The following is a 23,872-nucleotide window of genomic DNA, read 5'->3' on the forward strand; positions in this document are numbered from 1 at the left end:
GGGCCCCAGACGAAGCCCCTCACCCGTCGGACCTCAGGGCTCTGAGTGTGATGAGTGTGGGGTGGCCCTTCCCACGGCGGAGGTTGGGGTCCGTTTCTAATCTGCTTGTCGGCAGGAGCAGAGGGCTCTGGGGAGGCCAGTCTGGAGCAGAGCCCAGGAGCGAGGTCTCGCGGAGGCAAGTGAGCTCGGACAGCCTCGAGCTTGGACGCTGGGGCCGCACAACCTGGCTCCAAACCCCAGCTCTGCCCCGTACGCTGCCAGGCCTCGCCGTCCCCCGCGCCTCAGTTTCCCCGTCCGCAAGCGAGGGATAATGACAACGCCCGCCTCCTGCGGTGGGGAGAGGCGCCAGCTGTATGCGGAGGGTGTGAGGGATGTGAGCACAGAGCCGGCCCCATGGGCTGCTGGCTCCTTGGTTTCGCCTCACTGCCCAGCACGCTGCCGTGTAGCCTGGAGTCGGGAGACACGAGTGTGTGTGCCGACGAACTGGAAGACCCACACGGCCCGGGTGGCACGGGGGGCCAGGCTGCTTGAAAGGGCCTGTCCTTCCGCTGTGCGGACCACTGGGTGGTTTTAACCTTTCGGCTTCTTTAAATAAACGCCGGGAGCTTCCCGCTGCTCTGTGCTCCCGAGTGCATTCCGGCCGGGATCGGAACCGGGAAAGAAGAGGCCCGCTCTGCACACCTGCTCCAGGAAGCCCGAGCCGCGTCCCGCGCCGTGCCCACCGGAGGGGCCTCCTCTCTGAACGAGTGACTGTCTGCAGCCACGCTTCCGGTGCAAGGCGAGAGCAAAGGCCTTGGCTGGATGGAGACGTTGCCTTCTGGGTCACTCCCTTACTGGAATGTTCTGCCTCCTGCCAAAGATAGTCAAGTTAGGTCACATATCCCCTCATTCAAGAAAACAATAGTTTTACAGAAAAACCCCAGCACGGCCTTTCCTGGGCATAAACACGGCCGTGTCGTCCCAGCACATCTGTGGGCCGGGGAGGCGGCCTGGGGGTGATCTGTGTTTTAAATGCTCCCTCTTGGCAAGGGTGACAACAGACTGCAACAGAATGCTCCGCGACTGTAGGCATTTTCCTCGTCAACCTGAGCCTTCCGTCCCTACAATGGGATAAAAGTATCTGTTTACGGTTGTTGTGAACACAAATCCCATAACACCTTCAAAAACAGGCATGTGGTGAGTGATCGATAAATCGCTACAATTTACTGAGTGCTTATCATGGATAAGACTTCCTGGAACAGCTTTTCGGATCACCATTGGTTTTAATCCAAAACGTGAAGACCGTGTGGGGTGATGGTCATTGCCCCACGTCATGGATGAAGAGTTTGAGGCACAGAGAGGTTAAGTAACGTGCCTGAGGCCACCCAGCTGGACAGTTCTGTGTGCTCACGGCCATCCCACATCCTCTCGTGTTACTTTCCTTCCTGTCGTTACATTACTCTTCCTATTTTTCATCCCCTCCCTCCGCCACACCCCTGCCATCTGACAGCCCAGCAGCCTGGTGACCAGGCAGTCCCCGCTCTGGTTTCTTGTGCTCCCCCGCACCGGGTGCACGAATGATACGCATGAACTCGACCTTCCCGGGTGAACTGTGGTTCATGTTGCAAGGTCAGGCTCAAGCGTAGCCTCCCTTCTGAAAGCTTCCCTAGTCCCTCCAGTCGAGGTCACCGTCCCCTCTTCTGTGCCCCTCTTGTTGCCTGTTGTCTGCTGTCCCCAGCGTGTCCGATAAATAGTCACTATTTCTTCCTTCCCACCGAGGCTGTGGGCTGTTTTTCCACCCTTGAACCTGGGCTTGGCCCCTGGGACATTAGCAACATGATGTGAGCGCTGTGCCCACAGCACAGGGAGCTGGGCCACCCTGTGTTTCAGGACCTCAGCGTTTCTCAAGAGCGCCGGTCGTGTGCTTCGTAGAATGTCACTCCACTTGGGTCTGTCTGAGGTCTGCCTGTGATGAGGCTGAGGTAACCCGTTCCTGGCGAGAGTACCCCCGAAGGGATGTCGGGTCCTACTCAGAGCATCTCATCGGGGGCACGTGATGTCTTGTTCCTGGTGATGTTACCGGAGCTCTTGTTAAGGTGGCACCTCCCAACTCTCTCCACTCTAAAGGCCACATGTTATCGCAGCGGTCAGTTGACATGTCTAGACCGAAACATGGATGGAATCCTCTAGAAGACAGGGTCCCTGTCCATTTTCCTCATGACTGTATCCCTGGCACCTGTCAGCATATCTTCTACTTTGTATTTGCTCAACAACGTCTTCTTAAATGAACGAAAAAGCATGAATCAATCTTCAAGGAGCTGATATTCAGGGATTAATGGGTTCAGACTAACTATCCTGGCTGGAAAGGTTTAGGCAAATGGCAGTACCCACGCCTCCCGTGTTTCCTCTATCTTATTTAATCTAATATTTACTTTCTCTTTTCTGTCTTCTGATTCTGTATCTTATCCCACGGCTGAATGAGATGCTTCATTTGTAGGATGCTTGACTTATACAATTTTGGAAGGCCAAGTAAAAAGCAAACTTTACGTAAGCAATATAAAAATTGATATTTCTTACTGACCCATTTTCATGGAGGTCCACATTTTCTCCCACCAGCCATCCCCAATTTCTGAGAGGGAAACTGGTTGGACCCTAGGGGCACCCAAGGAAATGGGAAGGTAGAGCAGGTATGGACATACTTTTCTGTGTTTCTGACAGTTTTGTCAAGACCAGAACTGTAGGTTCCCAGGTTTCCCATTTGCCATAATCTTGGTCTCCGTTCCCATAAAAATCACAATATACTCACAGTGAAGCATATATGAAAAGCAATTAAGGAAAATAACTCCATCTATCCCTTCCTCCATCAACCCATCCCTCCATCCATCCATCCATCCATCCATCCATCCATCCATCCATCCATCTTTTATCCTCCCATTTTTCCATTTACTCATCTGTCATTCAATCCACTCATCCTGTCTTCCCTTCCATCCACTCATCCAGCTTTTCCTTCCTTCCTCTCTCCTTTCCTCCCTCCCTCCTTCCCTTCTTCCCTCCTCCCTCCCTCCTTCCCTCCTTTCCTCCTTCCCTCTACCAATTCTTCTTCCCTCCCCATTTCCTCCCTCTCTCCACCTATCCTTCTGATGTTTAGGGCAGCCATTTGACCCAATTATGGCCAACAAGACATAAGAAGACTGCTTCTGGGTTATGCTCCCCCCACCCCTTACGTAAGGGAGACACATTCAAATAGAGGTCTCTTTTTTATCTCCCTCCTTGGGACACTGTCAGGAGAGGACATGATGCTTGGAAATGCTTCCAACTGGAGTGGAGGTTTCAAGTGGTGGAGTTGTGATCCATTCAGGATGGGCGGGAAGGGGCTATTCCAGGTGCTAAGCAAGGGGCCGGAGAGAGCAGGGCTCCGATGGGAAATAGTGGACGTGCACCTCCCAGCTCCAGAGCAACACGCTGTCGGCTGTGATCTCCTTTCTGCCTGCAGACCCCCACCGGGTCCCTGGCATTAAACAGGAGGCCTCCCAGCCTCATCCTAGGGACACATTCAGTGGCAAGGTGGGTCTTGCTTCTCTCCGTGATGTGGAGAACTTCTGGCCTTTGATATCTGTCCTGGACTCCTGTTTCCTGCTCTCCACGGTCTGGGGGTGGACAGAGGAGGACGACGCCCTCCCTGGCTGCCCCCCTGGCCTCCGGCCTGATAAGGGCAGCCATCAAAGGCCGATGGAGGAGAGCGGCAGAGCTCACGGTCCCTCGCTGCTGCTGACAGATTGATCGCGCACGGAAGCAGCTAATGATGCGGCCAGCCCCGTGCTGTCACCTCACGGCACCTGGCTCTCCCTGGGACCTTGGCAGGCAAGGTATGGGGGGAAAAGTGCCCTGAACACACAGTTGACAATGGGGTGAGGAAATCCCTGAAAGGGGCAGCAGTGATGAAAATGGCCAGGGGCACGGCCCCCAAACCCTTCTGCTGGGCAAGATGAGCCAGAGGCAGAGTGGACTCACCGCCTTCCTGGAGATCAAGGTTAAGAGAACAAAGGACAAAAGCACCTTCCGTGACACTAACCGCTCTGTTCCCTTCTCGTGGAGCCGGAAGATGGGAGGGAAGGATGCTCACCACGCGCCAGGTTAGCCCTCTGTGGCTCGCTGACTTTGGAAATCCCACGAGACGGAGGTGTTTTGTCAAGAGGTGAGAAAGTACATCTGTAAGGGAAGCAAGAAGGCTCTCCGTGACCAGCAGGAGGCACGTCCCTTGGGTGCTGGTGCTCCCGTGTGCCCGTAATGGGATTCAGTGAGCCGGGAGGCTGCTGCGGGCATCCCTTCTCAGCCCCGCCTGGGTCCCTCCCGCCAGGGCACCCATGCAGGCACAGGTGTGGAGGGGCTTGGGAGATTTGTTTTGCTCCCCACCACCACCACCCCAGCTTCCCTGCCACTCCCTTGCCAATCAACCCCCGGGAGAATTACCTCCAGGTGCAAACTAACCACCGCTCGGTCCCTCAGGGTGAGATGCTGGCCCCAGGGCCTGAGAGTGCCCCGGCCATTCTCCCACCCTGGCTGGGAAGTGGTGGGGAGGGACTCCTTGGCCCCGGGGAACAAGGTGGTGATCACAGGACACTGTCCCACCTGAGTGCCTTAGTCCCCACTGCTCTGATGCGCTGGAATGCTCTCCCTCCAGAACCCTGTGTGGCTGCCTTATTCCTGCCTTTCAGGCCTGGGCCCAGGTGGCACCTCCTCCCCAGGAGCGGTGTAGATCCCGACCCCAGCCCCGGCAGAGCTTGTTGCTTGAATCGCCGACGTGACAGTGAGGCTTGAATCGCCACCCCACTTCACGTGAGGACGGGCTTCCCCGCCCCCACCCCCTCGCGCTGCACCAGAGCCCGGCCTGCTGACGTGCGCTCGGCAAACGGGGGCTGTTGGGACGCTGCCACGAATCACGGCTTCCAAATCAATAACGTGAATTCCACAGCAAAGGGGTCTGGGCCGAAGAGGGAGCACTGCTGGCTGCTTCTGAGCCCCGAGTGGCAGGCGGGGGGTGGGGGGACAGTAACCCAGGGGACAGGCCGGATCCCCAGGAGGGCACCGTCAGGTTGGAACATGAGACCCTGAGGACTTGGCCATCACTGGGGTCACATTCATCAGGGCTGCTCGGGGACACGCTTCCCGAGGGCTAGAGCTCTCGTCTCGCAGCACGCCTGGTCACACGTTTCAGATTTATATCGAAGATAGGTTCCCCCAAATGCATGTCTCCCCACGGGTTTGGTCCCCGATGTTGTCACATGGGAGACATCGCATGATTCCGGTTTTGTGGCAGTCAGAGTTCTCAGATTCTGCAGCCTGGGGGCCGCGGGAGACCACCCAGCCCCGCCTGGCCTCTGCCACCAACAGACCCTTTCATGGGTCCTGCAGTCAGGAAAGATCCTCTGGGTGAGTTGTTACATCACCTCCTCTAAGCTTCTTGTCAGCCGGCTGGGCAAAACAGTAAGGCCCACCTCCGAAGGCTGTCTGGAGGCCGAACAAGATGCACGCGGGGGCACCTGGGGGGCTCAGTCAGTGGGGCGTCCGACTTCAGCTCAGGTCACGATCTCACGGTTCGTGGGTTCGAGCCCCGCGTCGGGCTCCGTGCTGACGGCTCACTCTCTGTCTCTCTTTCTCTCTCAGAAATAAACGTTAAAAACATTTTTACAAAAAGATGCACCTGTAATGCTCTCATGCTCTCAGGGTGGTGCCGGGCACACCATGAAAACATGCTGAGTGGCAGCACTGTCTGGGGGGCCACAAAGCCCCCTTTCCCGGCAGGATCGCCACACGAGGGGGCAGAGCCCAGGTTCATTCCAGAGGGGCAGGAACCGGCTCTTACCGCCTAAAGGGGTGAGGTGGGGAGAGCCTGGGATGGCCCAGGTGGAGCCGCTGGCCCCCTAGTGGAAGGACGAGGCTCCTGAGCCCAGGTGTGCGAGGAGGCAGGTAAAAAGCCAGGTGCGCGATTCCACGACATCCAAACTCGGTTCTCCTGAGACACGGCCGGCGAGCACCGTAACCAGAATCACGGGCAATGTGAACAGAAACGTGTCCTAGGGGATTACACTGGCGATGTCCCTTCCTGCTTCGTGTCTTAAATCTGTAGTCAGGAGCAGAAAGCGAGGCCAGGACGGCCGCTAGCAGGGGCAGTGGCTTCCTTCTGAGGTGACAGAAACGTTCTAAAGTCAGCTGTGCTGATGGCTGCCCCACTCCTCGAGGACCCCGAAAACCACTCAACCATACATGTTGAGTGGGCAGGTTGTATGTACGTAAATCATGTCTCGGTACAGCTGTTTTCAAAAGTTGAGTTTTTAAAATACTGTATGTTGTTTTTAGGCATTTCCCCCAAATACTCAGTAATTACTGAGAGAACACGCACAAAGGGGGAGATCATTCTCACTTTGTTCTGCTGCATCGTGAGCTGCAGGTGCATTGTGTCGCCTGCCCCACCAGAGGGAAAGTCTGCCTGTGGGCACAGAGAGGTCCCAGGGGTGCCAGGCACGGTGGCAGATGGAGGTGTCCAGACCCCGAGAGGGAACTGAGGTTTCCTGTCGTGTGGACCCCAGACAGACCCTCAGGAAGAGACAAGATGGCTTGCAATAAGGGGCTAAGTTATGTGTTGAGTTTAAAGGTGGTGGACGTGAATGGAAGGTTCAAGTAATCCAGGAGGACTTTGTGAAGGACGCATCTGAGCTAGAGCTTACCAGTCTAATAAAAATAAGTACAGGGGCATCTGGGGGGCTCAGTCGGTTGAGCATCTGACTTTGGCTCAGGTCGTGATCTCGTGGTTCGTGGGTTCGAGCCCCGCATCGGGCTCTGTGCTGACAGCTCAGAGCCTGGAGCCTGCTTCGGATCCTGTGTCTCCCTCTCTCTGCCCCTCCTCCACTCGTGCTCGCTCACTCTCTCTCTCAAAAAATAAGAGACACGCCTGCTCTCCCAGGTGCACTCTGCCTCCTATACATCACAGGTGTCTCCAGAAGACAGACACACCCTGAGTCTCCCTCTCTCTGATGTCCCACTGGTGTCCCCACCGGCCAACTTCAGCCAGAGGCCAGAGCGATGGGGGCCCCGACACAGTCCATGGATCCACTCCTGGGGAGACAGGAGGAAGCAAAAGACAGAAGGGTGGCCTGGAGGACCGAACGGAGGCACCCGTTCCCGACAGCGGGGCCGCAGGTGGGCCAGAGCACGGCGTGAACCGAGTCCTGGAGGGAGGAGGCCAGTGACAGGCCCGCCCGGCCCCCAGTTTTTAGAGAGTCGAGGGGGCGGATAGATCACTTTTATCATTAGAACGTGCTGGCCTCTCACTGAAATTCTCTGTTCGTTTACTGTAAAATCCTGCCACCCAGCACGTGGTCCTCAGACATCGCCGGTGAGCCGGTCGCCGACGCAGAGCCTCACTGACCCCGGACCCGCAGCCAGAGGCCCAGGCGACCTGGAGGCAGGTCACCTGTGGAGCCGCAGCGCTTTGAGTCGCCCCGGGTTCGGGCATCTGGGGTGGGGGCGGGAGGTCAGAACGGGAGTTTAGAGGCGGGATCGCCCCCTCGCCGCGCAGGAACACAGCGTCAAGAGCAGGACGTCACGGCCGCTGCCTGCCTCTCCTGCCGCCAGGCGGGCCTGGCTGCTGGACCCCCGCTCCCTCCCTGCGGGCCCCTGGCCGGCCGTGCATTTCTCGCAGCCCGGGGTCGCCCGAATCCCCTCTGCGTCTGTCGGGGCTGGCAAGTGAGGTGAGTCGCAGCTGCCAGGTGTCCGTCTGATGTGGCCCACTTTCAATTTTTGGCAGAAATACGAAATCCATGGCTGACGCGGAAGCAAACACCGGCCTGTCTTCCACGTGATCCGTGTGTACCCTCAGGGCACCGTGGCCAGCAAGTGGCTCAGCGTGGACGTCGGGAGGTGGGGAAATCGTACGGTGCCTGCTCACCGGGCACCGTGGTCACCACGGACAGCCCTGTCCGCACACGTGAGGGAGGCTCGGGCCTGGGAGGATGGGCCTGTGCGGCCAGAGACAAGGGCAGGGGGACAGAACGTTCCAGGCGGGGATGGGAGCTGGGCCCTGTGCTCAGCAGCCAGTGCTCACCCGAGGGGGGCAGGGAGGGCTGGAGCCCATGGGGTGGAAAAGCTGTGTCCCCCTCGGCTCTCAAGCACACCCGAACTGGTCCTGCTATGTTTCGAACCTCTAAAAGTCACTCCAAAAGGGAGTCACACAGAAATGGCAATGATGGTAACCGTGTGAATGTTGCCAATCGCTCTGCAACCTGGTCAACGGGCAGATTTAAGTTGCCCTCTCGTCTCAAAGCGCCGTGCTCGAGTCAGGCGCACCAGCCGTCCAGGTATCTTGAGCGGACGTGTTGGCAAAGGCAACGGTCCACCCCTGAGGTCGTGCTTCTTTGGCTCTGGGCAAACGGGGGGAGGCTGAGAGAAGCCTCGTTCTGACTTGCGGCGGCTCCGTGCGGCGAAGACGGCTTCGCGAGTGGCGGGACTGGAAGGTCCAGATACCAAGGCGCTTTCCGCGGGCTGCGGGAAGGGGGAACAAGGAGACCTGGAGTTGCGTCTAATCGGACCCCACTCGGTGCCAAGTGCACTGCAGACGTGAACTAACGGTGTGCTGAGCGCGGTGACAGCACGTGGCGGGGCGGTGGCAGCCTCTGGAGGCAAGGGTGCTTCTGTCCTGGCTCTGCTGTGCGTCCAGCAGTAAGCTGGGGGGCTGGGACGCCCCCGTGCCCCGGGGGTCCCTCTGCGCGGGGAGAGAACAGCACTCAGCACAGCACCCCGCCCTGCGGACAGGCTCAGCGGCAGCGGGCTGTGCTGCTGGTTACCCCCAGGTGGCCTTCGAGACGTCGGCGTAGCTCACAGGCCCTCGGCTAAAATTGTGGCACATCGGGCGTGTTATGGGAAATGTGCGTGTGGGGCGGCTTCGCCTGAGAAACATTTCACCCATGACCTCTGTGTGTAACACGTGAAATCCCGAGTGAAAAATCAACTCCAGGAGCCCACCGTCCTCTGAGGCATATGCCCCACACCGCGTCCCCCCCCCCCCACGTGTCTGCGTCTCCTTCCACGTACCCCACGTGTCTGCGTGTGTCATGTCATGACACACATTCACTCTTACATGTTCTCCAGTCTGTCAACATGTACAAAGCATTTCAGCTATTCCTGGCCTACAGCCACTCTGGATGTTGATAAGGCAGGAGGCGCACCTTTGGCAATTTAAACCGTGACACTCAAGGCGGGTCTGGGGAGCCTCTGTTGTTGACAGCGTGGTGGGGATGGTCCTGCTGGAGTGGCCTCTCCCAGGCTCAAGGGCTGTGATTTAAGTGGGAACAGCCGCTTCCTGACCAGCGCTGCCCTGCCTTCCCACCTCATTCCCCTTCCTCAGTTTGTCCTCTGTTCTCCGCAGTGTCCCTTGAGAGCACAAACCCTCTTTCTTTTTGTGGGATGGTGTCAGACTCACAGAAGAGGAGCACCAGACTCTCAAGACACGTTTCCTCAGATTCCCCGCACGTGAATCTTCACCTTACTTGCTGGACACCACCCCCCAAAGACACATGCAGAGAAAGTTGGCAGACAAGACCCACCTTGACCACTAAACACTGCCACGTACGTTTCCTAAACAAGGGGTTCTCCTATGTAACCACAGTAACGGGCACAATCAGGAGCCGGTGGGGACACGATTCTGCAGACGCCGTTCAGATTTCCCGCGTGGCCCTAAAAAGCTCACTCTGTTGACAGTGGGAGAACCTCCATCTCTGCCAAACCACCTACCCATCTTCTCTGCCCCTGCCCGGCGTGATTTCTCAGTTTGGGTCCACTTTTTTTTTTTTTTTTTTTTTTGAGAGAGAGACAGAGTGTGAGCAGGGGAGGGGCGGAGACAGAGGAAGACGCAAAATCCCAAGCAGGCTCTAGGTTCTGAGCTGTCAGCACAGAGCCAGATGCGGGGCTCAAACTCACAAACCGTGAGATCACGGCCTGAGCTGAACTCGGACGCTCAACCCACTGAGCAACCCAGGAGGCCCTGGGTCCACTTCTAATGAGATCTTATTTCAGAATCAGGAGTAATAGTGACAACAGAAAGTGTTTTGTACAGGCTTCTCTTTCTGTGATAAATCCCCAGTTTCTAGCAATACTCGAAAGACAGGCCAATGAGCCGTCTTGACACAGAGCAGTGAATTACCACCGAGGTGTGCTGTTATCGTGAGACTTTGCTTCTGAGCCTCATTGAGCGTGTGTGTGCGTGTGTGCACCCCTACACGTGAGCACAGCATCATACAGGGGACGGCTGAGTCAGGGCATTTGAGTGGTGGTCTTGACCTCGTACAGCTCTCCTCGACCTGTGGCAAGTACATTCAGTTCTCTGGGGCTTGATTTCATCGCCTGTTAAATGTCAGGTAAGATCATTGTTATTTAAAGGGACTTGTCATTCTGATTCCAAGTCCATTGATACCGAGTGTGTGTGTGTCTATGTGTCTGTGAGTGTGTGTGTGTGTGTGTGTGTGTGTGTGTGTGTGTGTGTGCACGCACACATGCTGGGTAGGCGTGTAACCAGGGCTCCAGCTGGGTCTGTCCGCCTTCCTCTGGGCTTGGGCTCTGTCCTCGTGCAGGCCCCCCTGGTGGTGGCAGGACGGCTGCCGGAGCACCTGGAGCAAGCAGCCTTCCCAGGCAGAGGGGACCGTCCCCCCTCCCACGGGCAATTAGTCCTTCCTCTGCCAGACTGAGCCTCTCTCCCAGAGCCCACCCCAATCCTAGTAACAGTGGTCAGGGGGCCCCAGGACCCGATTGGCTGAAGCCTGGGTCCCTGAACCAATCACTGGCAGGGGGAGGAGCTTGCTTGGCCACCTTACTACTGGGACTCTGCCCCCCATCTGTGGGGGCTCTCAGCGCCCCCCCACCCCGCCGCAGGTCCCCTGGGAAAGGGGTAGAAAGTTGAAAAAGTCGGGGTTCTCTCAGGTGCCAGGAGGGTGTGGATGCCAGTGGTGCTCACGACAGGTCCCATTTCGCAGATGAATGAGTGAGGCTCTGCCCAGACTCAGGGCAGGCCAGTCAAGCACTTGAAACTTCGTATGTTTTGGCTTCAAAAGGTTTGCCTTCATCTCTCCCCTTAAATTGGGGACACCGGCCGAGCGGCTTAGTAGACTACTAACCGTCCCCCAGCCATCCGTGGGGGCGGCTGGAGGGTCCGCCGGCAGAGGATGGATGCACAAACTGAGGTCCGTCCACCTGGCCCGATATGATTGGGCCTCGAGAAAGAAGGAAGCGCCCGCATGCCCCACAACACGGGTTAACCCTGAGGACAGTCGCAGAAAGGCCAACCCATGATTCCCTTGACGTGGAGCACCTGGAGGGGTCAGATGCACGGAGACAGGAAGGAGCTGGTGGGTGCCACAGCCAGGGGGACAGTGGGCAGTGACGGGTGTGACGGGTGGGGAGAGTGGGAAGGTTCCGGACAGGTTCTAGGTGATGTCGCCCGGAATGGATGTACCTGATTCCACACAGCCACAGGCTGAAACGCGGTGAGAGCGGCAAATTTTACATCGTGTGCATTTCACCACAACTTTAGAAAATTAGTTCTTTTTGTTTTTCGGTTTTTTTAAGTTGTGTTTCTAAGGAAGCCAGCATCTCAACCCTGGCGCACAGTGGTTTTGCAGGCATGCTTACATCTGTCACTACCCTGCTCCCTCGAAAGCCTCCCCGAACCCGTGAGCCGTGCTAGTGTTGGCTGTCCCTAATTCTCCCGAACGTTATCCAGAAAGTGAGCGGCGGACACACTTGTAAATGTCTACCCCCACCCGACACCACCACTTGGCCTGACGTTAGAAATGAATGATTTTCCATGATGCCCCTGACTCTGTTGTGTGTCCTATGAACACCAAATGTTACTCGTCTCTATTTTTAGGAAAGCATGGCCTTGTGTGTCGGCCGCCTTCCCCGCCCGCACAGGCACTGCCCACGTGGGGCCCGGGAGCCAAGGGCTCCCTTCACTCAGCGCGGCCTCGCCTCTCTTCCCAGCCAGAAGGCCCCCACCCCCGGGGCCGAATCCACATGATCAGGGACAAGGTGGATTTCATCAGCTCCACAAGCACATGAAGTGGGCCCGTACTTTGTACAACACGTGTTTGGCAAATGATTCCCTGCGGGTTGCAGAAAGCCAGATGGAGGAAGTTTTCTAAGTGCGATGTCAGAATTTTACATCTGCTGATCCCAACAAGTGCACGGGGCCAATGAGAAGTGAATTGTTTGTTCACAAAATCTGACAGCACGGATGTGGTTGCGGGGGCGTGTGCAAATCGAGAAGGCAAAGGCCACCGTGTCCACAACCCCCACCGGGCCCGGGGCATTGCCGGAAGAAGTCTGAGCATTACCTGGACGAGTTCCCAGTTTGACAGACAAGGAAACTGAGACCCACAGTGAGTTGCCCACGGCTGCCCGAGGGTAGAACTTGGATCTGGGGCTCCGTGGGCTCAGCGTGGTGTCCTTCAGCCTCCGCCATGCTGGACAAGCCATTGGCAAATGGCCCTTGGCCACGTGGTGTTGCTTCTGTCGGCACAGCCATTCACTGCTCTTGCTTGTGTGCCCGCTTTCCCCTCCGATTCCTGATTTCCCTGAGCACAGCGGGGGAGGAGAGGAGGAGCCCCTCTACAGGGCAGTTAGCTGACCTCGGGTCTGGCGCGTAACAAGGGACTAATAATGGTGAGTCACGCTACAATAAGGAGGGGCCAACGCGACCGACCGCAACCTGGATGTCCGTAGGGGGCGAGAGGGAGGGCCTGGCCGCGGTGGAAGGGTTGGGGGAGATGGCTAGCAGAGAGAGGGCTGCGGACCATATTCAAGCTGAGAGGCGGGAGGCTGGTCACCAGGAGTCCTCTTTTGAAGACTAAGATGGCGGTGTGAGCTACTTTGGAAGCTGTGTGGGTCGCCCAGTTATCCCTCCAGATCCATTCCTCACGACACTCTGTGCCCCTGCGTGGACTCCACGATAAGGGCTCCCGCCTCCTGCTTCCCGTCTCCCTTTTGGGTTTGGCCAGCGGTCATGCCAGCAGCAGACTGAGCAGGGAGCAGAGGGAGGCTGGGGCGCTTCTTTTCTGCTCCCACCGTGCCTGGCTGTAGCTCTCCCAGCTCTCTCCTCGCCCTCTCCAGCCCAGCTGGCGACGGCTCCCTGCTCTCCCCAGTCCTTTGCCGGTTCCCCAAAACCCTACGTTCACTCTGTAAACGCCCCCGCCCCCCGACACCCTCTCGGGTTACCTATGGAGGATGCTGCTTTCCTGGTAAGACCGTGACTGATATAGGAGTTGACAGTCAAATCACAGCAGTGTTGACATCTAAATTCAAGGTGAGGATATTACGTATTCTGTACGGTTTTGAAATCCCCTTAAGATCCCACGTCAAAGGAATGAAGTTTGAGGGAAAAGTAACCCGAGGCCCCGGCTGCTTCTGCAGGCGTCAGACGTCTGCAGAGATCAGGGCCTGTTCTGAGGCCACAGCGACCCTCTCCCACATTGCCCCCAGACAGAAGGGTTTCTGAGGTCTTGGGCTGGTCTGGGACTTAAGTTTGAGGTCACTCTACTGTCTTATAAGATTCCATTCTTTTTTAGTCCGTCCTCCGTTCCTTTCCCCCGTTCTTCACAAAGCAAGGAGCCAAAGAAAACAGACGTAAACCCCTTCTGGAACTTCTAACCCCACTCTGCAGTTACACACTGAGGTCCTTGGACCCCGGGGATTGTGAGGACCCCTTCGGGATCTAGGAGGCCACACCACTTCGTAACACGAACGTGTTACTCGCCTTTTTCAGTGTTGATATTTGCATGACCGTTCAGAATCAAGTGTGGGCAAAACTTCTGGTGCCTTAGCACAGATCGCACCAAAGCGCATTTACTGGGCACCGTGGCACCAAAGCGCATTTACCACGCGCAATCACCATCGCGTGGTTACAGTAAACGCTTCGTTCAGGAATGTCCTCGATGGGCCTGTAAGATTGTTAATGTCACCAAATCTCCACCCTCGAGTAAATGTCTTCTTCATACTCAGTTGGGTGAAATGGGAACTATAAAAGGGCACGAAAACCACACCCAGCGTCCGGGGATCTCCAGGAAAAGCACATGTGAGCTGAGCCATCCACTTTTCTCATGGAACGCTCTGCTGAGAGCATGATCGCCAGACAAACTATTGTCATGCAAACCAGCGTCCTCAGACATTTTTCTTGAGAAGGAACACTGAGCCTGTCACTTCCAGAAAAAACTCAAATGTTTAAGCAAAAACTAGAATTTCTGGAGAAGGTGTGTCTGTCACGGTGAGTGTGACCACTCCCCAGTAGGCAAAAGACTTTTCTGGTGAGAGCAGTGGTAATATTAGCAAATGTGAGTTTTCGGGCTGCATCACGGAATATGTCAACACTCGAGAGAGCTGCATAACCCAGTGAACCCACGCCTTCTACAGGACCTGCTTCCCATGTTATAAGGTCATGCGTGCACAAGAGAGCCGTACAAAGTGCAAGATGGACCCGTGGGTTTTAATGTAACAGGGTAAAAAGCTCATTAATTTGGTTTTAGGTTCCACACTGCTACAAATCTTTAAGGAATTATCTCTTGTCGAGTTTTGGTGTAGTATTAAAGAATAATACCCACGATGGTCCAGAAAAACTACTCAGGTACCTATCAATTTCCAACTACGTATCTGTGCGTGCCCAGGTCTCTTCCATTAGCTCTGTGAACCAAGCACATTGCACCAGATCAAATGCCGTAGCAGAAGAGAGAATCCAAAGGTTTCCTGCTAAGCCGGGCAGTAAATGGATTTGAAAAATGTAAAACGATGTGAATCTTCTCACTGCTTTTTTGTATTTTGCAAAATATAATGGTTTTCTCAAAATTATGTTACGTGAGCGTATCACAGGATTACTTTTGTACTCGTTTGTATGACTTAATGCATACAATATTTAAACGTTTACCAGTTTCAGTGTCAGATTCTGTAAATATCAATAGCTATAAGGCGCATAAGCAAACTCTTAGGGATCCTCAAGTTTGAAGAATCTGAACTGAGGTTCAGAAGTTCAGGACCCCAGGGCCTGGGGCCCGGGAGCGGTACGGCAGGTGCTCCCATCTGCTGAGCCTGAATAAGGGCCAGGCAAGGCCCAGCAGCCACCCCCTCTTTGGAGCCTCACGAAGCTCATACCGCTAGGAAACGATGTACGAGAGATTAAGGGTCTGGCCAGGGTCAGACTGCCCAAGGGTTTGGAAGCTGTGTGTCTCTGGGTAGGCTCATTCCTTCTCTGAGCCTCACCTGGAAATGGGGGCCCCAGTGGCTCCCACCTGACAAGTGTGTATGGGAACAAGTCATAGGGGAGACGGTGGCAGTGAGCCTATGACAAGCAGGCGTGTGGGCCAGTGTGTTCCCTGTCCAAGTCCTCACCGTGTCGTCCATGCAGCCCCTAACCCGGGCGTGGTCACCCCTTCCTGTCTGTAACGAGGAGAATGAGGCTACTCGTGAAGGTGAACGAGACTGTGCCTGTCACACACAAAGACCGGAAAACCCACATCTCTTTGATGCGTTTCTATTGCTATGCCAGGGCTCTGCCAGATTCTTCCCCGAGGGGCAAGGATGTGCCTTGGGCAGCAGGGAGCCTCACACCCAGAGGGAAGAAATGCTTCTGCTTTCCTGGCCGCCAGCCAAAGGCTTGCTTAGAAACCTCCCGTGGGGGAGAAGGAAGACACAGCCCACTGAGATCGCCCTTCCCGGATCCTTGAGAAACAGGTATTTCATGCTGTGTTTGCGTACAGGAGCCGCTAACAATCCCTGCGCTTGTCTGCCTGGCAGTTGGGTAATTTCACAAATTGGCTTTTACTGGCAAGGGAGGTGGGCGGATGTGGGTGGTGGAATATTCCGCTAGGTCGCAGGTTCAGGTTCAGATCTGGCCTGGCTGCCGGAGACTCCAGGGCTTATCCAGAAAAACTGTTCGTCTGTTTGGACTGGGGACCGGGGACAATGCCTTCAGCCACCAGGTGTCCATTAAGACGTACTAGGTTCCAGGCCCTGTGCGACGTGCTGAAGGCACCGTGGTGAGCAAGACGGACAGAGTTCATGTCCTCAGATGAGTCTCAGTCTCGAACAAAAAGGAGATGATTACACACGCTTCAACAGACAAAGATTTAGGGTGCTAGACTCACCCCTTCCTTGTCTGGTTTCTCGTGGTGGAGAAATAACTACGTGAATAACCAAATTTAGATTTTTTTAATGCTTACTTATTTTTGAGAGAAAGAGGGGGGGAGGGGCAGAGAGAGGGGAAGACACAGAACCCGAAGCGGGCTCCAGGCTCCGAGCTGTCAGCACAGAGCCTGACACGGGGCTCAAACCCACGAACTGTGAGATCGTGACCTGAGCCGAAGTCGGAGGCTTAACCGACTGAGCCACCCGGGCGCCCCTGAATGGGCAAATTTTAAAAATATGTCAGTATATCTAAAGATGTGGCTCAAAGCCACTTGGTTTTTGTTTCTGTTTTTGTTTTCTGTATCTTCCTGTCATTTCCCAGAGCAGTGCTCCTCAAACCCAGGCCCTGTGACAAACCTGGGGTGGGCCTGGGACTCTGCGTCTGTACCACGCTCCCAGGAGATGCTGAGGCTGCTGGTTGGGGACCACACTTCTGGGAGCAAGGCTTCCTTAGAGTGTCTGTTCAGTGCCTAGAACAGAGCCTGGCACATAGTAGGTGCTAAACAAACATGACAGTCAGTCATGCCTAACTCTCAGGGCCAAGATCTCGTGTCTTCCTCTGGCCCACAGGCCCTCCACTAACTCTGGGTCTCTGACCAGCGATGAATGAGCCCGGAAGACACCAAGGCTGGCATGGGAAGCAATGGGCCGGACAGGCGGGCACTGCCCCCCTTCCCTCCGTAACTCTCCACGTCTATGAATTACGTACGATTTCACTTACGTGTAACCCAAAACCTCAGGTTGCCACACCAATCCCACCGCACCTCCCAAAATGAGGGCCAGTGGAGCACAGTGGCCCCGCCCGGCATGCAAGCATTAGCCCCGAGACTGTTCGGCCTCCGGCGCTCCGCGACTCAGTGTGGGCTCTGTTTATTATTCTAGAGAAGCAATTTTCAAGGGGGTTGAAATACTTGTTAAAATTGAGGTAAAGAATGTAACCCACAGCCAGGCTCATTCACCTTCCGCTTCAAAAGCCTCTTGTTTCTGTGGGCACCACTCTCCTGCAGGTCCCGATTAGCTGCGGTGGAAAATACGGCCAGCGGCGCCGAGGACGGGCAGAGCCGGGCCGAGGAGTGTGGCCGTCTCCGGGGCGTGCGCAGCTGTCCCGTGGCTGGAGGCACCTGCTGGGCTCCTGAGAAAACAGCCCTGAACAGTTGAAGAAAGCCAGCCGACGAGCTTGACAAACGATTCAAGGAGAAGACAGAAGTCTGCAAGATCCGCGGGTGTCTTGGGGACCTGCCGTCCTCTGGGGGTTCACTCTTGTCTCTTAACGAACGAGGGAGACATCCCACTGTGGGCTGACGAGTCTCGGGACCTCAGCGACTGTGGAGCTGTCAAAGGGCTAAGGTGAAGCATTTTGGCAACTTTGAAAACCGAAAGGCAGAGCCCTTCGGGGAAAACCACGAGGGACTGCTTCCCTCACGCAGAATGCGGCTTCTTGTCCCAAGGAGTCGCTATTCCCAAGCAGCTTATTTTTGGCGGACATTTCCCCTTAGGAAAAATAGTAACATGGGACAGCTCTCCGGGGAGGGCTGGGCTTGGAGGGGCCCTGGGGGGGCCTGGAGGGGACTTGGGGGGCACTTGGAGGGGACAGGGAGGGGACGGGGAGGGGACCCGGAGGGGACCTGGAAAGCCGTGTTCGTGCAGCTGTGGCCCCTGGCGGCTTGCAGGGAATGCCGTTCTCAGAGTAGTCCATCCACACGGGCAGAGGCAGTTTCAAAAGGCTCTCTCCAGCTTCCTCTGGAGAGGAGATCAATGAGGAAAATGATGAATTTAAAAAAAAAAATCAACGAATCTGAGCTTTTTCTCAAAGTGGGCTCAGATTCAAGTTCAGGCCACGTCTTCGACGGCCGTTAGCACCAGGTGCACTCAGCACGGTTCTGACTGGTGATTCGCTGCTCCTGGTGGAGATTTCAGGATGCGGCTTCCCCAGCTCTTCTGCTGTTCAGGAGCCCGATGTCAGCAAGCCACAGCCCCTCACTTCCCCCCCCCCTCCCCGCCCCCCCCCTCCCCGCCCCACGACTTTGGGAACACCTTCCATTTCCATGCGTAGACTAATGACGGGCAGAAAGCGAGGCCGTGGGCGGGGCGGTCAGGACTGCAGCCAGGGGGGTGGGTGCTGAACCCCCTGCTCGTGAATTGCTCAGGGGGCCCCGGCCATGCACGGAGCCTCCAATGCCCCAGGACTGCTCTCTGCGAAGGGGCCAGCATGGATCACCGGCCAGGGACTCGGTTCTTGGGGACTGTTCGTGTTTGTGTCCTGACGTCATTAAAGTCTGTTGGCCCCAGATTAGAAATCAGGCGATACACCCGACAGGATTTAGGGGAGACTTAGGGAGATTACAGAAGGTTCCTCTTCAGCCTTAGAGCTGAACGTCCAGCATGTCCGAGGAGGCTCTGGTGCGCGTCCTGGTGTGAATCGGAAGGTCAGACAACCAGGAATGCTCGCGTTGGAAGGCAGGCAGGGGAAGGAGGCCGTCCCAGCTCAGGGAGGACAGATGCCCTCTTCCTCCTCTTCTCTGTCCTCCTCGAGCCTCAGCGCCTTGGATGACGCCCGCCCGCAGTGGGGGGGCCCCCTGCTTTACTCAGTGCACCTGCTCCAATGCTGGTCTCTTCCAGACGTGACCGGAAAGACCGTTTCACCAGCGATCTGGGCGTGTGAGCCCGGGCAGCTCGACAGACAAAACTCACCATCGTGTCTACAAACCAATCCCTGGCTTGTTTTCAAAAGCGTCTCTTCTTGTGAGCCCGTGGAGCCCCCTCATCTCTGCTGCCCTGTTGGGATGTGTGACAGGTGTCCACCATTTCCAAGTGATGAACGCGGATTTGAGCTTCTGCCGGTATGGGGCTGTCGCAGCAGAGTGGAGCCCCCGGCACCTTTACTTTGGGGGAGCAACGTCGCAGGAAAGGTGCTATGCTTCCTGGGGCTGAGGGCATGGGTGCTGATGGCGTCTGCGTGGTCACTTAAGAGCTGTGCAGCCAGGTGACGGGCGGGGGCGAGGTGGGGTGGCTGCGGCCTGCTGGGCCCTCTCGGGGGTCTAGGAGAGACGAGACGCCAGGCATTCGGCAATTCCAGCCCGGCACATTCCTCCTTTTGAATCTATCACAGCAGAGCTCCGAGGCCAGGGCTTAGCAAATGGAGGGTAATTTGGGATGGTGGGTGGTCCCACAATCGCCAGGCAATGACACAGGAGGCAGCCGTCCCCTCCAACAGAACACAGACATGCGCATTTCTCCAGCCGCTCGGGGGGCTCGGGGCCGCACGCCCCTTCCCCTCGGAAGCCACGTCGGGTCTCCACGTCAGGGCCTGGGACACGCCGAGCTCCTCTGTGGGCTGCGGCAGCCACCGTGGCAACAACTGGCAAGAGGAAGCTTGCGTTTCACCGCTCGAGGCGGGAAATGGCAAGGGGTCCTCCAGAAGGCGAAAGTCACTGCCGTGCGTCCTTCGGGGGAAGCCTCCTGACCTACCAGTCTCCTAAATCCGGTTCTGACGGTCCTTCCCCCTCCCTCCACCGTGTGTCGGGGTTTGTGAGCCATGCAGTTCGGGTCGCTCTAACTTCTGTGGGGGGAAGAGGATCGGCGGGGTCGGTCCTCCGGAGCCAGTCAGAGGGTCTTCCGCAATCCAGCGTCTGAGGGAGGGGCCGCAGGCTCCTGGCGTCACGCTCACAGCCGGAGGCCAAGTGCACAGGAGCCCGTGCTGGGGCTGGCGCAGGGCAGACAGATCCCCCGCAGTCTAGTCAAGAGCAGGGGAGGGGCTGGCGGTGGTGCAGGTGGTGGTGGAGGGGAGGCAGACAGGACACCTGCCAGGTGCCCACGACCCTCCGAGCTCTCGGCAGATGCTGTGCCCCAGTCACACCATCTGGGATACCAACCAGACCACTTTTAATTTTTAAAAAATGCTTACTTATTTGTTTTGAGAGTGTGCAAGCAGGGGAGGGGCAGAGAGAGAGGGGAAGAGAAAAACCCAAGCAGGCTCCGCACTGTCAACGCAGAGCCCGACGTGGGGCTCGAACCCACGAACTGTAAGATCATGACCTGAGTTGAGATCAAGAGCCCGAGGCTCAACCGCTTGAGCCCCCCGGGTGCCCCGTAACCAGGCCACTTTAACCCCTCCTCTGGAGGGGTTCGGAGTGGGCTTGTCAGATTTAGCAAATAAAAACACAAGATGCCCAGTTCGATGGGGATTTCAGATAACCAACTGTATCCATTTCCTGGGGTGGCCCTAAGGACACATCACAAACCGGGGGCTTGAAACAACGGAGATCTATTGTCTCCCGGCTCTGGAGGCCAGAACCAGAATCAAGGTGTCTCCAGGGCTGTGCTCCTTCCGGAGGCTGGAGCGGAGGGTCCTTCCTGCTTGGCCCAGCCCCGCAGGAGCTCCCGGCGTCCCTGGAGGTGCCTCGGCTCGTACTCACGTCCCTTAGGTCTATCTCCGTGGTCACACACAGCGCCCCGGTGTTCCCTGTGTCCTCACGTGCTGCTTTTAGGACACCAGGCCCTGGATTTAGGGCCCACCCTCACCCGGTGTGACCTCATCTTAGCTCATTTCATTTGTGAAGACCCCGTTTCCAGATAAAGTCACGTCTGGCGGGTCCAGGGGGATGCTACTCAACCCACAACAACGATGAATCTTTTTTTAGTTGCGTGGGACATGTTTTACGGTAAAACTCACCGTTTTTTATTTGAAACGAAAATATTGCAGAGGATACGCTTCTGTCAAAGTTATTCATTTTTATCTGAAATTCAAGTATCGCGTGGGGCATACTTGTGTTCTAAAAAAGTCTTTGCTGTTTACCTGCAGTTCGAACACGGCATGGCACATACTTGTACTAAAACTGATTCCTATTCGACCTGGCGGCCCCGTCCCTGAGTCCCAGGGCGTCTGTGTCCTGCCCTTTCTGAAGAGCTGCCTCCTTGGCCCCCTGCATTCCTGGGAGGGGGCCCCCCCACGCCTGAAGCATTGCAAGTGCCCCTCTGTGCCCCCCACCCCGTCCTCTCAGCCCCCACCTGCATGGGGAGAGGCAGCTCAGAGGTTGGAAGCCCACGACACTGTTCTCCCCTTCCCGGATGGGGGCAGGGAAGGAAATGCTTTCGTAAAGTTGCAAGGCAGGAAAGAAGGATGGATGGGCGACTCCTTTCCTTCCCTCCATCGGGGCGGTGCTGAGCTCGCTGCCTGAGCAGAGACCCCAGAACTGGACCAGCCCCTCAGGTACCGGGAGCAGACCAGCAGAACTGGGGCTGCCTCTTCGTGAATTCAGCAAAACGTACTAAGCAGCACTTGTTACCAGGAGAGGACACACACATCTGCAGCCGTGAGCCTGATCCGTGCCGGGCGGCCGCACACCACACAGCTTGGGGTCAGCGCGATCGATGTGTCCTGCTCTGCCCCCAGCCCCACGTCGGCACATCACCTCCTTCCGTTCTCACGACAACCTGGTCGGTTCCCTGAGCCTTAGTGTTTCCCTGTTTGCACCCGGGGTGGGGGTGGGGCTCAGAGAGATGGGGGGGGGTGTCACGCGGTCAGTAAGCGAAGGAGTGGGACTTGAATCTACTCCCCCACACCTGACTCAGAGCCCACACACACTCGCAAACCCGGGCACCCGAGGCTGTCCGCCAAGCTGGTCGTGCGTGCTTGGACCCACTCCACAAGTGGGGGTGCGTTCGACCAAACGCCAGAGGCCGTGCAAGGTTCAAGGGATACCCTGCAGCATCACACATCGTCCTGGGGCCTCTGGAGTCTCTGTTCCAAGGGGCGGGGACTGCTATGGCGGAAGATGAAGCATGGCAGACGGGAAAGAGCGCGTGTGCGAGTGTGCGTGAGCACAGGAGTGTGTGTGTGTACATGCATATGTGGCTGTGAGTGTGCACACGTCTGTGTATGGTTGTGTGCATGTGTGTCTATGTGTGTGCACCTGTGCGTGTATGTGTGTGCGTGTGTGCTATCCTGGACAGACGCGGTGGAGAAACTCTCTGATCAGATCACAGTTTGGAAGTTGTCTACAAGTGACGGGGTGAACTATGTTGATACCTGGTGGGGTGAATGTTTGGAGGGAACGACAAGTGCCAAGGTCCTGAGGCAGGATTGGGGGTGCTATGCTGGGGACTCAGCACAGAGGCAGTGTGGCTGCGGCTGCATTTCTAGCTCACGGCTTCAGGCTTTTTTGACAGTGGCTCTGTGTACCCCGTCAGAAATCTTTGGGGAGGCACAGCCAGGGAGCCAACGTGTTTGCACTGACTGGGCGAATCTTACGCTTCTAAGCCAGTGGACGGGAGAAGTTCAGTCTGTGGAGCAGAGATTCAGGTAGGAACCCCGAGACGCCCTCTACACGAGCTGGGGTCTACACAGTATATTCTCCCAGACATCGGCTCTTTGTGGGGCGCACGAAACACACATTATCTAGAAATCAAAAATGTAGTGGCAATTCATCTTTCTGTAATAAAAACTTGCCCACATCTGGGAGGTGCTTTCTACAGCAGTCCTCGCCGCCTGACAACCTTCACGATCCGATAGAACAAGCCTTCGCCCACACCCGGTTTGGCGGGCTGGGTCCCAGCGAGGACTCGGGCAGAGATCACCTCCGGTTCTGGGCTCGAGAATCAAAAACAAGCAGTGGGGGTGGGGAAGGGGCAGAGAAAAGCCAGAGGGCCCGCTCTGGGTTAGGCTGGCGTTTGGATGAAATGTCGGCCCCCGATATCACACACATGGTCGGAGCGGAGGAACATTTGAAGCTGTTACTGAGGCTGGAAGTTAAAATCCGAGCGTGCGGAGCAGAGAAGTAGGTGGTGTGTCCGGAGAGCCCATGCTCTGCGTTGGACGGTCCAGGAGCAGGGCCACAGCTCGGGCCGCGTGGCCGTGGACTCAGTTTGGCTGAAGCACAGGGACAGCAGGGACACAGGGCTCCCAGCGTGGGTCCGGGGAGCAAGGAACGGAGTGGCGGAGGGTGACACATGAGACAGCGGGAAACCCTGAGATGGTCGCGGCTAACGGGAAGGGAGAGGCTAGAAGAGCTCCTGGCTAGTGGGGAGAAGGCGGTGGACATGGAGGGCAGGCACCGGGGATGCCGCCGGATGAGCAGTGAGCACATTCAGGCCACCCACCCCCCACGAAAGCCAGGCGGGCCAGAAGCGCCCCCCACGCGTCAGGAAGCCACAGACAACACGACACGGCCCAACCGCGTTCCTGGAGAGCACACGTCAAGGGGAGAGGGAAAGCTGGTCTGAAACGCGTCTGCCGCTCGTAGGGCAGATGACCCAGGAGGTTCTCCGAGGGAAAGAAAATGGGACAAAGATTATGAAGTCCAGACAAGTTGCCTTTCAGTAGGAAGACGACAGACGCAGGTGAGTTCTAAAACAACACGAGAAAACGCTGGACGTCCCGCTCACGAGTCCCACGTAGGGCTCAGGAGAACTCCTGGACGAAATGCAGCTATAAACGAGAAACTGAAGCAGAATAAAAAAGAACGGACAGACCATTATAAATGATTGCAGAGAAAATGAAATCCATCTGAATATGGGATTTTGCCCACTTGGGGCCGTTGTTGCGGAACAGGACGTTACGCAGTACAAACGCTGAATATGGGGCCCCACACGCGGGGCGCTGCCGTGTCAGAATACAGCTTCCATGGCGTGACCCTGCCCGGGGGCACAGACACAGGTGGTTGGCGGCCCCAGGGCCCCT

General features: G+C 56.6%; 1 long non-coding RNA gene across 1 annotated transcript in view; it reads right to left on the reverse strand.

Annotated features, from left to right (window-relative positions):
* Window positions 1-298: 298 nt before the first annotated feature.
* Window positions 299-23,872, reverse strand: part of LOC125158811 (uncharacterized) — a 109,725-nt gene continuing 86,151 nt past the window's right edge. Inside the window, exons 3-4 of the long non-coding RNA XR_007149516.1 lie at window positions 4,052-4,188; window positions 299-850 (exon numbers count right to left, since the gene is read on the reverse strand). This is a non-coding gene — a long non-coding RNA (uncharacterized LOC125158811). The remainder of the gene's footprint in view (window positions 851-4,051; window positions 4,189-23,872) is intronic.

The sequence above is a fragment of the Prionailurus viverrinus genome, unplaced genomic scaffold, assembly GCF_022837055.1.
Source record: "Prionailurus viverrinus isolate Anna unplaced genomic scaffold, UM_Priviv_1.0 scaffold_38, whole genome shotgun sequence".
Classification (NCBI taxonomy): Eukaryota; Metazoa; Chordata; class Mammalia; order Carnivora; family Felidae; genus Prionailurus; species Prionailurus viverrinus.